This window comes from Ascaphus truei, chromosome 2 (assembly GCF_040206685.1).
Source record: "Ascaphus truei isolate aAscTru1 chromosome 2, aAscTru1.hap1, whole genome shotgun sequence".
NCBI lineage: Eukaryota > Metazoa > Chordata > Amphibia > Anura > Ascaphidae > Ascaphus > Ascaphus truei.
Window position 1 is genome coordinate 416,046,741 of NC_134484.1, and position 12,364 is coordinate 416,059,104.

The window sequence follows — 12,364 nt, forward strand, 5'->3', positions numbered from 1 at the left end:
TTCTGTGGTGATTCTTCCCATATTCAATATAGATAAAGCAGACAAAGATTACGTGCCATATTTACTAAGCAGCACTATCCTTCCGGTGCCAGAAAGTATCTAACAGAAGAGGCCGTATGAGGTCTTCTGGTGCTAGAAAGGTGAATGTGCAATATGATGTCTTCCAATGACATAGAACAACTGCTTGGTAAATATGGCATTCTTTAGAGTGCATACATATCCTGTGTTACAGTATGTCCTTATTGAATGTTTTGGGAAAGGCTGGGATCTTAGCATAGGCTGTGTCAGTGGGCTCTGCAATGCATTGCGTTGGTAGCAAAGTGGTTCAGGCGGAAATCCCACCGACATATTACATTTATATATATTTTTTATGTAACCCATGTTCCCCTCCCCCCCCGGTCGCAGATTGGACCTCTAGGGTGTAGTGAGGGCTGGCTACATGCATGTTAGTGGTGCATATCTGTGAGGAACAGGAGGGCCTGAGTCTCCCGCGTTGGTATTGGGGATAACAGGGACAGGCTTCTGGGGTATATGTCTCCATCTTCTCTAGCAACGGTGCAGCGCCTCCATCTCTATAAGCCCCAGGGATATGGGGTGGAACCCTTACAGAGAATTCCCACTCAGGGAAGAGAGATTCCAGTCTCAGTCAGTTCTTTGTTAAAAACAGCAATGTCTCTTTATTCTGTACAGCAGATTAGTAGCAGCACACAGCAGCAGTTCATGTACAGGGTTTTGTCCTCCGCTCCTTCTCCCGGCTGTACCCCTGCAGGATGGGTTGTATGGGGCTTTAATACCCCTGACACCCATCCCAAGGGTACACCCTCTGGGTGAGGTAAGATTTCCCCCCCTCACCCCCTGAGCAGGGTGAGGGGCATTGGTCCACCAGCTATAGTTTTATCAGCTCTAAACGGGCTGGTCTTCTGCCTCCTCTCCAAGCACAGGTGTCACTCTAATCATGACCTCTCAGCACTCTCTGCTACCAGGACAGAACAGAACTAACTTGGTCTTACTCCAACTCAGACCAGAACTTCACTCCTTAGCTCCCAGGACATAACTGCTTGTCACTTACAGGAACAGGCAGAACTAACTTTAGACAGCCCCACCCCTCATGATGTCAGCAGGCCCTCCCCTCTGTCTCAGGCCTGCACACATAGTCAGAGGCCTGCCGTCATCAATCCCGGCAGGGCTTGAAGCGGGGGAAAAACCCATGATAACTACTGGCGGCCTGCCCTTAACAGGACTTTCACCAGTAGGAGAAAGATATATAGCCCCCATTTCTTACCGAGGCTACACTTACATAATGCCCTGGTTTCCAAGATAATTACTGATAAAGGTGCCGGTGCTCTTTCATGGAGAAAACAACATGGCCACCATTGTAGTCTAATAGGAACCTGCAACCTATGCCATCTAGGCGGGTTTGCGGCTTTAAATCATGTCATACAACATAACATTCCTTTGAGCATAATACTCAAAGCAGATGCCCATTATGTGATGTTAAGAGATTGTTGTATTGTTCAGAGTGACTCACCAACTGTTAATTATCATTGTTTCTTGCAAGCATTTTAAGCCCACACCTTTTTTTTCAGTAAGCATTTCTTTAAAGGACCTATCCCATTGTATCTAGATTCCCTCAATACATTTGCTGTCCCTGACTCAGCACTCTTCTGGAAGCAATGTTTAGAATCTGACTGCTGTTTGTCTCATGATTAACCTAAAATCCTTCCTTAACCTGCTTTTTCCTTCATATTTTTAATACTGTATATGTAAAGGAAAGTGCTATCACATTGGAAAATGTTTATTTTCAGTGTAGAGAATGGTTTAAGAATGCCAATGTTTCTTTCTTCCCACTGTCTGGCATTCTTCAGGCATTTTAATCTAACACCTACAACCCAAGTCTTATATGCTGTTAACATGATATGGTTTTCTGCCCCATTTCAGTTCTATTTGTGCTAAAGAGATTTTGTATTCCATTTATATTTTCAAGTATTTTTATATGATATGTTTTATTTGCCATTTGTTCTGCCTATTGTGCAATGTCAGTCAATTAACCTTCAGAGTACTTGGTATGGGTTTGGCGCTGTGCGGCAGGTACGGCATGGACACTTGCCGTTTTCAAGTGGTAGATCGGGCAGACTTCTCCAATGGAGCAGCCAACCCGAACCAAATGGACAAGAAGCTAGAATGAGTAGAACAAATTTCTGTTTAAAGGCAAGTCAATGTGGTAAAGGAGCAGTTCCTTTTATCACCTCATTTTTTATATATGTGGGAAACTGAGACGCTTCCCGAGACACTTAACAGGGAGGGTGCCACTCGTTACTTCCTGGTTCTTTAAATGCAAGCATCATGTGGGCCAATAAGAAGCAGTGACGAATGACCCTGCAGCTTCCTATTAGCATGTGGAATGCGGGAGATTTAAATTAAAGTTTTTCCCTGGAGGGGATGCGCCTTCCCTGTTAAGGATATCAGGAACCAGGGAATCCTGGGAGTTGAAAAGACGGTGGGGGGGGGGGAGGGGAGATGAGCAGGAGGAACTCATCCTTTAAGGCAATTCAAGTCAATGGAACATTCCGTGCGGGAGTGCTGAATCTGCACTATCACACTTTATTGCATGGTGTTCTGCTTAAGGACCCATTACTATATACTGCTTGTATATACTAATAAGAAAGATAAGTCAGGAATGGGGCTTGTTTGCTATGATGTATCTGCAGCTGGTTCTACTGTATTTCTCCTAACTCCCTTAATGTTCCATTTCATTTTCTCTGCCCAGACAGTATATTCGATTTGTACATTCCCTTTAACAGGTTTATCAAACTTGAAATTGAAGCATACTGCTAGACCCCAAAACATTATCAGATTTCCTTCAAGCTTTTCCCTTCAAGTATTTGACATTACTCTTGATGTTATCCACCAGCACAATCTCATTTTAGAAGTTTGAGATGAGACACAAGAATAGAAATGCCATTCACAACTCAGACCACCTTTCCAAATACAATAATGGAAGTACAATCCCGTTTTGAGTTCCCTACTCACACACAAATGTCCTTATTATGAATATTATAGAGTTCCCTGTAACAGGGACTTATCCCTGTTGAAGAAACTCTCTCTAAAATCCAGCAGGGATCTGGTTAAGTGCAGCAGGTGATTAACCAGACTCCACCTTGCCTATTAAGTCTGTAAGAAAAGCCTCCTGTTGGAAACAGGAGAGAGATTTCTTAGCTCACATTTAGGCTGACAGAAGGAGAGCAGAGAAGCCTGCACACAGACACAGTATTGAGCACAAAGGCTGTGCTTAGATCCAGACATCCAGACACCCAGAGACCTATATTTTCTGGACACAGAAAACCAGGAACCTGCCAGAGACTGACATGGAGGGCCACCTGCTTAAGGTATTTCCTGAGACTTTGGGGTGATAAGCTGGTAATGGGAATATCCCTCCAGTCCTGCAGATAGGGTCTGGGGAAATAAGTTAGCCCTTACAAAGGGATAGGGGTTTGTTATTTTGTTGTTTTTGTATGTTTTGCCTGGATAAAGTTATGACAGACATAACTGTGATCTGCTCTGTGAAGAATTGAAAATGGAGAGAGAAAATAATGTTGAGCTACAGAAGACTCTGCTCACAATTTACTCTGCGGCCAAGACCGAATTGGAGGATCTAAGGACAGATCTAGATACTGCGAACACTACTATTACCGCCATGGATAAAAAGCAGAGCAAGTCTGACCGAATGATTGCTAATCTGAAACAGAAGTATGAGGAGGCACTGAAAGAGATTAGTCTTTCAGCAAGAGGTTTCGCGATTTCCATAGAGAGGTGGAATTCTCTCAGAATGAGGTTCATATTCCCCACATAGAACTGAAAGCCTCACACCAGGAGGTCAACAGTATCCGAACAGAGGTGGACATATCTCAGAATGAGGTTGATACTCTCCGCATAGAGCTGAATGCCTCACACCAAGAGATCAGCAGTTGCCACACAGAACTGGAAGTCTCTAAAATGGAAATTCATAGTCTCACTGAGGAGCTGGACATCTCTCAAAAAGCTGTCTACAGTCTTAGTATGGATCTTAAAGTCTCTCGGAAGGAGCTTCAAACGCTCAACCTAGAGATAAAAGTCTCATGCCAAGAGATCGGGTGTCTCAACGCCAAAGTGCGTAAGTGGAAGGAGGACTATGAAGAGGCCCTCAAATTTATGGAAACTGTAAAAAGAGAAAATACAAGACTGAAAGAAGAAAAATTCTGATTTGACTGACCACGTCAATGAAAAGAAGGAAAAGCTGCATGATCTACAAAAAATAAACTATTGGAAGATGAAACGTTTTAGCGAACACAGGCAGAACACTTACTGCAGAACCAATTGCAAGGTCTATGTATGCACCTCCAGAATGCCGAGGAGAAGCAGCAAACTCTGCAAGAAGAAAATCTGCAGACTGCTAAAGAAGTACAAGTGCTGCAGGAACGTCTAAGAACCAAGTATGTCCTTGCAGAACAGCATGAGGAATTGACTGCTACCCTGAGCATCACCAGAGCATCACTGGAGGCCAAGCTTAGAGGCCAGATGACTCTGTATGAGAGGGAGCACGAGAAGGTCCAGAAACTAGAGCAAACGATGGAGAAGCAGAGAGGTTGCTTCATCCTCAAGTCAGTATGACCAGGAGAAAGAGGCGTGGAAATCGCAAGCAGTGACGACCCTAGTGATGAAATCTACAGAGCTACAAAATATGAAGGATATGTGGAAGCAAGCTCAGAGAAAGCACAGTGAAGAGATGAAGACCCTGAGAGGAGAATTACAGGATGCACTCAGGAAACAGGGATCTCTCGCTGATGAGTGGAACTTGCAGCAAAGTCTAGATGTGGAATCGCAACTCAATTCCAAAGAAGCTGAACTGGCAACTGCATTGAGTTAAAAAAGAAGTGCAGAATGACAGCTTCAAGAGCTGAAAACTCAAATAGCTATTCTTTAATGCTCTTTAAGTGATACCATTAAATGGCACGAGTCTAGGATAGTAGAAATAGAATCCGAATAGGGTTGCCAGGTGGCTTGTCCAAAAATACTGGACACCCACGCCCCCCGAACACATATAAAAAATACACCCACGCCCCCGAATACATATAAAAAATACCCCACGCCCCCGGATACATTTTTAATATACCCCCATGCCCCCCGAATAAATTTTTAAAATATCCCCATGTCTCCCGAATACATTTAAAAAATACCCCTATGCCCCCCGAATACATTTAAAACATACCCCACCATCCACAATACATTTAAAATATACCCCACCTCCACAATCCATTTAAAAAATACCCCACCATCCACAATACATTTAAAATATACCCCCACCTCCACAATACATTTAAAATATACCCCCATCTCCACAATACATTTAAAATATACCCCCACCTCCACAATACATTTAAAATATACCCCCACCTCCACAATGCATTTAAAATATACCCCCACCTCCCCAATGCATTTACAAAATACCCCCACCTCCCCAATGCATTTCAAAAATACCCCCACCTCCCCAATGCATTTCAAAAATACCCCCACCTCCCCAATACATTTAAAAAATACCCCCACCTACCCAACACATTTAAAAAATACCCCCACCTCCCCAACACATTTAAAATATACCCCCACCTCCACAATGCATATAAAATATACCCCCACCTCCACAATACATTTAAAATATACCCCCACCTCCACAATGTATTTAAAATATACCCCCACCTCCACAATGCATTTAAAATATACCCCCACCTCCACAATGCATGTAAAATATACCCCCACCTCCACAATGCATTTAAAATATACCCCCACCTCCACAATGCATTTAAAATATACCCCCACCTCCACAATGCATTTAAAATATACCCCCACCTCCACAATGCATTTAAAATATACCCCCACCTCCACAATGCATTTAAAATATACCCCCACCTCCACAATGCATTTAAAATATACCCCCACCTCCACAATGCATTTAAAATATACCCCACCTCCCCAATGCATTTAAAAAATACCCCCACCTCCCCAATGCATTTAAAAAATACCCCCACCTCCCCAATGCATTTAAAAAATACCCACACCTCCCCAATGCATTTAAAAAATACCCCCACCTCCCCAATGCATTTAAAAAATACCCCCACCTCCCCAATGCATTTAAAAAATACCCCCATCTCCCCAATACATTTAAAATATACCCCCACCTCCACAATACATATAAATATACCCCACCTCCCCAATACATTTAAAATATACCCCATCATCATCTCATCTCACCCTGGCCCCCCATCATCATGAACTCATCAGGCTGGCTCCCATCACCATCTTATTTCCTCTCCCCCCCATCCCCATCATCTCACCATGGCCCCCCATCATCTCACCCTGGCTCCCCATATCCCCATATTGTGTCCTTACCATATTTCCTGCAGGACGCAGAGCATTCTCTGGGTCGCCGGGGTGTGGGCTCCGCCCCCGCTGTCCTCCAATTGGTAGTCCTCCCCTCCAGTCAGGACATGAATCACGAGTCCTCCAGTCCTGACTGCGCCCGGCCACTGTCCTTTCCAGCCTCAGCACAGGCTGCCTTCCAGTTTCCAGCCGCCCTCGCGCACGCCACTGAGTCTGCCCGCCTTCTGCCCCGCCGCTGCCCGCCTTCCGCTGCTGCCTGCCTTCCGCGGCCCTCGCGCTTCCGCCGCCAGTTACAATGTCGTGTCCGGTACAAACATACGTGTCTGGTATTACCTCCAAATTTAAACCGGACTGGCATCGGAAATACCGGCCTGTCCGGGTGAAAACCGGACACCTGGCAACCCTAATTCCGAACATCAGACAGAATTCAAAAGTAAGCTGGCAGAGGCTTTGCAAGACCTGAGCAAGCGTTACAAGGAATGGACATTTAGTGCTAAATTGGAGTCCATGGAAAAGATGGCGAGAGAAAGCTATTTGCAGAAACGCTCTGCGACAGTCGCCATACAGTCTGCCTACAAAGAGAGGATCGCCTGACGCAGGGGAAATTTTCATAACCACGTGGTCAGTAGAAAGACTGTACCTGGAGAAAGGTCTCTAATCCCAGCGGGACTAAGGGTTGTCTTCCTCCATCCACTCTCATTCAGGCCACAGAGATATCTCAAGTGAGAGTGGAAGGATGGGCTTCAGCTGTGGTAAGCCCGAGGTCCCCACAAACAGGGGAGGTATGTAACAGGGACTTATCCCTGTTGAAAAAACTATCTCTAAAATCCAGCAAGGATCTGGTTAAGTGCAGCAGGCGATTAACCAGACTCCACGTGGCCTATTAAGTCTGTAAGAAAAGCCTCCTGTTAGAAACAGGAGAGAGATTCCTTAGCTCACATTTGGGCTAACTGAAGGAAAGCAGAGAAGCCTGCCCACAGACACTGTCTTGAGCACAAAGGCTGTGCTGAGATCAAGACATCCAAGCACAGACACTGTGTTCAGCACAAAGGCTGTGCTGAGATCAAAACATCCAGACACCCAGAGACCTATATTTCCTGGACACAGAGGACCGAGGAACCTGCCAGAGACTTTTGGGGTGATAGGCTGGTAATGGGAATATCCCTCCAGTCCTGCAGATAGGGTCTGGGGAAATAAGTTAGCCCTTACAAAGGGATAGGGGTTTGTTATTCTGTTGTTTTTGTATGTTTTGCCTGGATAAAGGAACAGGCTCAATAAAGCCAAGATATAATTTCGCCCTAAAACAGTCTCCATTTGCATATCTCTGCACACATCTCTTACATTCCCCTTCTTCGAGATCTTTCTAGTTTTGCTTTTGTAAATTAATCTCCGATACATAGCAAAACATGGTGTGAAAGGTTTCCAACGTTGGTAACCTGCAGCTCTGCAGACGCATAAAATAAAAGTATTGCGATTGAAAATTATATAAACTTCTAAGCTTTTCACATACTGTAGCACAACGCACATTAAGGTAAGCAGTATAAGCACATTATGATGGTAGTCATTCTTAGTCTGCAAGATTACATTTCACAAAACTCTTATTCTTTCCAGGTCTATGGCATCCTTGCAAAGGTCATTAAGAAATGTTGTCTTTATTGGAGTTTTTTTCCCATGAATTCTTTCAGTAGTTTACTGTATGCACATATTTGTGGAGATGCTATGTAAACTGCTGTGATATCTCAACTAATTACACTTACATCATCATGTCATTGTCAAATGAATGACCTCTAACCTCTGAAGTAGTTTTCTCCTCTCTATCATACAGCACTCAGCATGTAAAATATCCTTTCTTCCTTTTCCAAGACCACTACAGCCAGTCTCACATCGAGACTTCCAGAATGGAGCGCTGGGAATCAGTGTGGCGCACAAGCTCTGTGGTGCCCATCGGATTCCAACCTTTTGTAATCCATGTTTGCCACACTAACTAAGCAAAATCTGCTTTATTTTTACCCAGAGACTAAAGATGTTGTTGATGAAAACATTTTTAAGTTCATCCAGCTCCACAATGCCTTCGAAACACCAGCGAGGGAAAGACCTGAGAAAAAACACCATGAATCCACAATGCCGGTGGGCCCCTCCCATGAAGCAGAAGGAGAGGGGTCCCATTTTAGGATGGTCTGATGAAAGATGTGAAAGAGAGCGTAAAGCCAATCTTTAATATCCAGACCAAACAATTAAAACAATTATTTCTGATATAAAAAATTCTAAATGTTCAGCTTAACACTAAAGTCTTGCAAATCGACCAAAGGCTGAGAGAAGCAACAGAGGACATGGTCTTAATGCAGAAACAGATGGCTGAACTGCAGAAAAAACAACCCCTTGTCAAGGCAATAGGTGGCTTGGAGAACTGCTCCAGAGATTACAATTTAAGAGCATTGAAAATGCAAGCAATTTTTTACTGTTATATCTCAGGAACTCCAAGAACTCTTGGTCATAGACAAAGTGCTACCTCTGGAAACTGAAAGAGTCCATCGCTTGTGCCCTCCACGTGAGATGACTGATGCAAGGCTGAGGGTGGTCATTTTAAAATATGTAAACTACAGGGACAAAGTTTTACTCTGGGGCGCATACTAAAAAAAGAACGGAAAGAACATTTTGTTATTTCAAGATTTCTTGGGGAAATGATAAAGGCCTACAAGGAATACTGTATGCTGAAATTTGCTCAAAACTTTTCAAGCAGGGGCATAAATCTAAATTACCAGATCAAGTTAAGACTGTTTACTGCAGACGGCTTTGAAGAAAACAGCAGAATAGTTTCTACAAAGGTGAAAGGAAGGATCTCATACAGCTCAAGTTCAGGCTCGCCAAGAAGCTGATGGATGTTGGCTACCTAACCCAAGATTCTCAGAGAACCTCACCCACATTGAAGTTTACGTTTACATAATGAGTTAAAGGAACTAAAGACTGACTAAAATGGTTTATAATCTCCTCCCTATGTGCTAATTGAACTCTTTTGAGTGCTTCAAGACGTAGCTAGTACATCATGGGGCCTGGCACCCAGGGGGCCCCATGACATACGTTTAAAAAAATGCTAGTTTTGCTAGTGGAGATCGTGTCCTGCGCTACACTGATGAATAATGGAAGCGGGTAACTCAGAGAAGCGGTTACATGATCGCGAGTGTGGGGGGAGGGCTGTGGCACTCTGGCACTCAAAGGGTTAATATATCAATATAGTGATACCCAGTGTTCTAATCACAACATTTTATGTTGTTAATAGGATTTACAGGTGCGCCGACGAGTATTCTAACACTTGCCTTGGAAAATCTGGGGCTATCACCAACAAGATCCAGGTACATGCTGCATACATTTCAGTGACATTTCTGCAGAGACTAATGGCCCATCGGATTAACACAGCAGAGGTCCCTGGCAGTTTCGTTCCGTTTGAATGGGACTGCCAGGGACCCCCGCTGTTAATCCGATGGGCCATTAGTCTGTCTGCAGAAATGTTGCAGCATGTACCCAGCATGTTTTCAGCATGTACCCAGCATGTAACTGGGTCTTGTTGGTGATTGCCCTAGATTGGTTTTAGAATACTCGTCGGCACTACAGTAATAGTACTAATGACATTGGATAGAGGAATACCATATACTGAATGTACTACTGTCTTAGCGACAGTGATGTGTTCAAGGTTGAAATTATTTAATGATGATGTTAGAAATATGAGACAATTTAGAAATATCATGCAGGGTTTTTTTTAGATGGTTATAGCTCAGTGGTAAAGTCACTGCCTTTAAAGTGGATGAACCCACTTCAAATCCCTGTACCAGCTCTCCTTGTGATCTTTTGATAAGTCACTTTATCTCCCTGCAGGCACCAAAATTAGATTGTAAGCTTTAAGGTGCAGGCCTCATTCATTGGGCCTACAAAATTCTATGTACAGCACTGCAGAAACTGTGAACACTATATAAGGAAAAAATTATTTGATTGTATACGTATATACGTACTGTACATACAGGCATACCCCGCATTAACGTACGCAATGGGACCGGAGCATGTATGTAAAGTGAAAATGTACTTAAAGTGAAGCACTACCTTTTTCCCCTTATCGATGCATGTACTGTACTGCAATCATCATATACGAGCATAACTGATGTAAATAACGCATTTGTAACAGGCTCTATAGTCTCCCCACTTGCGTACACCTTCGGTACAGGTAGGGAGCCGGTATTGCTGTTTAGGACGTGCTGACAGGCGCATGCGCGATCTGCCGTTTGCCTATTGGGCGATATGTCCTTACTCGCGAGTGTACTTAAAGTGAGTGTCCTTAAACCGGGGTATGCCTGTATATTGTATACAGTATGTCATGTACTAAGATGTCACTAGAACGTGGAGCTTACCTGCTTTCTGGCTAAACTTCTACTGCTGGAAATATACCGACGTCTCAGATGACTAAATGTTATCTTAATTTTCTACATTTCTTATTCAGTTATTACATTTTATTTACTTGATGTTTATTATTTCTCTCATTTAAACCTGAACCAAGGTCTATTTAATCCCATTCCCATCCATACAAAATATTTCCAATATTTTGTCTCTCCCAGGTATCCTTTAAACAATTGTTCTTTATATGCTCTCTTAAGTGCTTTTGGAAATATCAGTTCTCCTAACTAGAAGGAGTTCTTTGACATGAACACCTTGGAATGTGGGTGGTATTAATTAAAAAACAATCTTACACTATCTTAATAACCTACATTCTGATGTAGTTTTCATTCAGGATACGCACTTGGTAGACAAACAACACAAGAAACTAAGATCAAAATAGGTTCAATATTGCAAGTTCTTTTTTTTTTCATTCCACATCGAGCACAACAGCAATATTGAGTAAAAAATGTTTTGCTTGTTTTGACAAAGAACTCAAGTTATATAGATCAAGGAGGTAGACCCTTAATTCTTGATATTGACGTTAATTGTATATTTTATGTATCTTGTATTTTGGTTTTTTTTATAGCTGTTTTTCTATAGCTTTTATAGCTTTAAATGTTTTCCTTTTGTTTAATTGTTAGCTTTAAATGGGTGAAGCACTTTGAGTCCCATTGGGAGAAAAGAGCTATATAAATAAAGTTATTATTATTATTATTTAAAATTCGGGGTCTAGGGTTATTAAATCATGAAAAAATAATACATCTAATAATAATAATAATAATATGTTAGTATCTAAAGAGATTCCCAGATAATAGATGTTCACTTTTCTTCCCATTCTTCCCAAACCAGGAAATGATTTCACAAGCCCTGCCCATTCTAGGCATATATCCTTTTGGAAGGTTGAATATAAAATCCTGAATATTGGCAGAAAGGTTGAAACACTTTTTTACCTTCCGTTATTTCCCCTGACCATACAGACTTTATGATTCTCCTAAAACAAAGATTGTGGCAAATGCCCATTGTTTCCTCTTTTGATACAGTTCTAGGACCTTTAGCAGTCAAATTAATATATTCAGAAACATGGAGGGGCCTGAGTATTGGGGGAAGTGAAATTAGGCTGCCACATTTTGCCTCTGATCCAGAGGTATCAATCCTGGAGATATGTAACATCATTAAATCCTTTGGGTATTTATCTGTTTACATAAATAATTTAGATAAATCGTATTTGCACCCAAGCTCTTTTAAATGTAGTCCTAACTTGATAGAATAAGTTAGCAAACAATAGTATTACATATTCAGGCATAAATCTCTCTTCTCTCAAGCTCTCAAAATGAAATATGCTGAATTTCAAACTCATCTTAATGAAGATGTACAGTACAAACTGGTGGACTCTTTTAGGCAGGAGTGCAGATATAAAAGTGAAAAATTCCCAAAAATTATCTATGAGATCCAAATGATAAAATCTTACATTTTATTTGGAAAGTCAAAAAGCATCAGCAAAGATAAACTATATAAATATCTAGGGCGCTCT

General features: G+C 42.2%; 1 protein-coding gene across 8 annotated transcripts in view; it reads right to left on the reverse strand.

Annotated features, from left to right (window-relative positions):
* NEBL (nebulette) overlaps positions 1-12,364 on the reverse strand; it is a 341,974-nt gene that overhangs the window by 151,659 nt on the left and 177,951 nt on the right. The gene's annotated exons all lie outside the window — the stretch shown is intronic.